General features: G+C 44.5%; 1 pseudogene; it reads left to right on the plus strand.

Annotated features, from left to right (window-relative positions):
- The first annotated feature begins 404 nt into the window (after nt 1-404).
- Nucleotides 405-1,325, plus strand: LOC110303167 (annotated as a pseudogene).
- The last annotated feature ends 3,550 nt before the right edge of the window (nt 1,326-4,875 follow it).

The raw sequence follows: 4,875 nt of genomic DNA on the forward strand, positions 1-4,875 counted from the left end.
CATGTGGGTCCCAAACAACTGAAGCAGGAACTTTTTGTTTGTTTGGTTTTGTTTTTTTTCGAGACAGGGTTTCTCTGTGTAGCTCTGGCTGCCCTGGAACTCACTCTCCACTCTGTAGACCAGACTGGCCTCAAACTCAGAAATTTGCCTGCCTCTGCCTCCCAAGTGCTGGGATTAAAGGAATGCGCCACCACGTCTGACAAGCAGGGACTAACATAAAAGCTATTATCTGGTGGCGGCTCTGTGGGTCCTGCTGTGATGTCCAAAGGCGCTGGCAGATGACGCCCAGGATGTAGAGCTGACGGTTCTGACAACAGCACATCTGATGCTAAGTTGGGTGGGGTAGAGCAGTAGGGTACAGCAGTCGGGGTTACGGGAAAGAGGTGGCAGCGAATCTCTTAATAATGGCGCCCAAGCAGAACCCGAAGCCTAACTTCTAGGAGGGCGAGCGAGTGCTGTGCTTTCATGGGCCTCTTCTTTATGAAGCAAAGTGTGTAAAGGTTGCCATAAAGGACAAACAAGTGAAGAATTTTATCAATTACAGTGGTTGGAATAAAAATTGGGATGAATGGGTGCCAGAAAGCAGAGTACTCAAATACGTGGACACCAATTTGCAGAAACAGAGAGAACTTCAAAAGGTCAATCAGGAAACAATATGCAGAGGGCAAGGTAAGAGGGGCTGCTCCAGGGAAAAAGACATCTGGTCTGCAACAGAAAAAATGTTAAAGTGAAAACAAAAAAGAACAAGCAGAAAATACCTGAAAATGGAGATGGTGGAAGTACCAGTGAGACACCTCAGCCCCCTAGGAAGGAGAGAGCCCGGGTAGATCCTACCATTTCTATGAAAATGAAGAAACATTCAGGAGCAGAGCTGAAATTAAAGTGAAGATTCCTGAAGAGCTGAAACCATGGCCTGCGGATGACTGGGGCTTGATCACCAGACAAAAGCAGCATTTTATCTTCCAGCCAAGAAGAGTGAGGATTCACAGATGTTCGGGAGGCTGTGGCAGGGATGAAGGAGTACTTCAATGTAGTGTTGGGCACTCAGCTACTCTACAAAGTTGAGAGACCACAGTATGCTGAAATTCTCGCCGACCACCCAGATGTGCCGCCCATGTCCCAGGTGTAAGGAGCACCACATTTGCTGAGATTATTTGTGCGAATTGGAGTGATGTTGGCCTATAACCTCTAAATGAGAAAAGCCTTGCTTTATAATGAACTATCTACACAATTCCCTCAAGTACCTGGTGAAGAATTCTGCAACTGTGTTCAGTGCCAGTGATGATGAAGTGGCTCCTCCTGAGCACCATCGGAAAGCAGTGTGAGGGGTGCGCTCTCTCTCTCACTCGGGCTTGGATCTCCGTAAAGTTTGGTTCGTAGGCCTTGTCTGGTACAAATGATGGACTTCAAGACCGTTAGTGTACAACAGAGTTGATATTTGTTTTCTGTTTGATTTTAAACACAGAAAATAAAAGGAGTGACTGCTCCTTTTTTCTTTCTTTTTTTTTTTATTTCAAAGTTTCTACCAATGTAAACGCTCGTGGCCTACAAGAACTGGGTACTCCTGAAAGGCGGGCTGGGGCTGAAAAAGAGACTTAGACTGTGAGAGAAGAATGAGGCCAAGACAAATTGCTCTGATCAAAGCCCGAGAGTTTACTAAGAGACTGTGCTTATAAAGGGGAAAGGACCATCCCCCACCAATCCATTCTTGGTGCCCCGAGCCAGCCCAAAGACACCTCACAATGTGGATTGTTTCAAATGTGTCTCAGCAGGCAGCAGGATTTCGGAGAAGAGCAGGACAGTTGACACATCAAAAGAAGCCAGCCAAGTTGGAAAGCTGCACCGCAGGTGGCCCCACCTCAGTGGTGACAAGGTCTGCACCAGCCTGCTTCAGGCTGGGGGAGGCGACACTCTATGACAAAACGCTCTGATTCCTACTGCCAAAGGTTCACTTCAGTGAATATAACTGAACACTCATCCATCTGTGCGTTTGTTTTTTAAAGGTGCTTGAGGAGCCCATCCTTTGCAAGTCATCCATGTCATTCTTTGGCCATCTTATCTTTGCTCGATTGTTAAAGAATGGTGGCTTGTTTTCATGGGTTTTGTATTTGTGTCTAATGCACATTTTAATGTGATGGATGTAATGCATCATGTAGCTAAAGTTTTATGGGAAAGTCAATCTTGTAGGAGTTGTTTTTCAGATTTTCAATAAATTTTTCTTTAAATTTCAATTAAAAAAAAAAAACTGTTGCCTGTCTGTGAGATATGTTCTTGTAGCTGGGCTGCCTTGTCTGGCCTCGGTGGGAGAGGAAGTGCCTATCCTCACAGTAAATTAATGTGAAGGGGGGCAGGGGAGTGTCCACCTGCTCAGAGAAGGGGAGGGGAGGGAGAAAGGAATGTGGGAGGAGGTGACCCTGAGGAGGGCGGTGAGTAGGATGTAAAGTGAATAAGTACAAAATAAAAAGCAAATAAAAGAAAGTATTCACCAAGGGATGGGACATAGCATGTTAAATCTCAGATATTTAGTACTTTGTACAAAATAAAACATTTAAAATTTTATGGCTATTTATTTATTTTTACCTGGGGCACAGATATGCCACTGCACATGTATGTTGGTATCAGAGGACACCTTTAATGAATGGTTTCTCTCATGTCACCATGTGGGCTCTAAGGATTGAATTCGAGACATTAGACTTGGAAAGTGACCTTACTGAGCTTATGGACTGAGCCACCTCCCCAGCCCCAATTGTACGGATTTTACAAAGATTAAAATGATAATTTTCTAAGCTGTGTCCATTACCAGTACAGAAAAAGAAGGACACAATTCTACATGCAAAAGAACCCAGCTCAGCCTGAACTGACAGCCCCTTATCCTCTGGAAGCAGGAGCTGGCCTGAGGTGAAGACCTCTAAGTCCTGTGTAGAGATAGTTTAGAAGTTCATTCCAAGAGGAATGGGTTACTTGGTAAATGGAGCAGGGAGTTAAGGAGGCTTAAGGGGATTGGTATCTCTTAGGCATTTTAACTGGCACTATTAACTTTGTTTTAAAACAATGTGCTCCCAAGTAGCCAAAAATAAATAAATAAATAAAATGTGCAAAGGAAGAACTGCCATGCTGAAGTCCACCTCTAAACTGACATGCTAAAGCCCAGGCAGGCAGACTGCCCTCCCCAGTGGCTGGCAGCTTCTAGACCACACATAAACAAGTCTCCGACAGATGCTAGCACACACTAACAAAGCAGGGAAGTGGAGACCCCGGTTTATCCTAAAAGCCTACATGCTACAGATAAAGCCACCCTTGAGAGGGGTGACGTGCACCAGCCTGCCGTATAGAAATGCCCACTTCCTCCCATTTCTGAATCTATCTCCAAGCTGAGCCAGTGAAGAAGCTGCAGGAAGGTCACAGGCCAGGCGACATCACCATGTTAGTCCCATACTACAGAAGTCTGGCAGCTGTGCTCTTCTCCACTAAATCCAAACATGTTCTCAGTCTGTGCCTATTAAAATACAATTATTCAGAGGTGCAGAAGATGCTGCTGGCCCAAGTTGACAAAGGGAAGCCTCAGTAAGTTTCCTGCCAGGAGACAACTGAATTCTTATGACAGGATGCCTATCTACCTGCATCCTCAAGAAACTGTATCTGTAGATTGTGCCTTGCTAACCTTTCTACCCCAGCCAGCACTTGGCTCTCGAGAAGCAGTCAGCAAGTTTGTTGGTGGGAAATAAGCCCAGGAAGCCGAGAAATGAATCTCAGTGTCTCTAGGAGCAGAATAAATGGCTGCTTTTAGTACTTGATGTTCATTTTGTACTGTTAGTACCTTTGTTAAAGACGCCTAGATCTTAACTCTTATCAGGACCCAGGTGACGCCTCTCCAGGAAAACAAGTTTGAACTGGCGATCAGCATGCTCAAGTCTTAACGAAGGTAAGCACCCCTCCTCACCCACTCTCCCACAGCCCTTTCGGGAAGTGGCTACAGCAAGTCAAGCGCAACTGGCTTTCACTGGCTGTGTCCGGTTGTGTTCCTCCCCTTTAGCTGGGTTCTACCATGTTTCCAACTCTTTCCCAGCCTCTGCTGGTTTTTCTTTTTTCCCACTCTATCTTCCCTTTTCAGCTCCTCTTTGGCTGGTGAAACCATCCTATACTGCTTCAGGACTCAGTGGCATTAGACTTTCACTGCCTCCCAGCCCAACCTTTGCTGGGCTTTCAAACTACAGAAGCCTCCTCTCCCAGAAAAGCAGCAGACTGTGTTGGTCTTACAAGAGGTTTTTTTTTTTTTTTTTTTGCCTGACTTTTTCCTCTGTTTTTCTTTCTCTCTTTCTTTCCATACTGTTTCACTGTGTATCCCAGACTAGCCTCAATCTCTCATTTCCCTCTGCATTAATCTCCCAAATGCTGTGATTTTTTTTAGGTGACTCTCTAGTTTACATTAAAAATTTGAGTAAATATATTTTTAAATATTTCTCCCCCACCCAATAGAATATTTATATTTTATTAGCATAATGGGTTTCATCATAGCACCCCTACACATTCATGTAATGAATTTTGGTAATACACACCCACTATTCTTGCTTCTCCAGTCCTGTGTTTCTACATCCCCAGTATCCCCCACCTATTTTTATTTTGTGTCCTTTATTCACCCCTTAAATTCCACATGAAAGGAAATTAGCTGGGATACTTTCTTCGTGAGACTGAGTTATTTCTCTAAGTTTGGTCATCTCCAGCCCCATTTTTTTTCTTTGTCTGAACAGGATTATACTGAACATTTTCTTGATGTGTTGATGGCCAATGGGCTAATGTCATAGCATAGCATAACGTAGCTCTCATGACCAGTGCAACAGGAAGCAGCAGCATACAGGTACGTCTATGCCGAAGCTG

The sequence above is a fragment of the Mus caroli genome, chromosome 1 (assembly GCF_900094665.2).
Source record: "Mus caroli chromosome 1, CAROLI_EIJ_v1.1, whole genome shotgun sequence".
NCBI classification, from domain to species: Eukaryota; Metazoa; Chordata; class Mammalia; order Rodentia; family Muridae; genus Mus; species Mus caroli.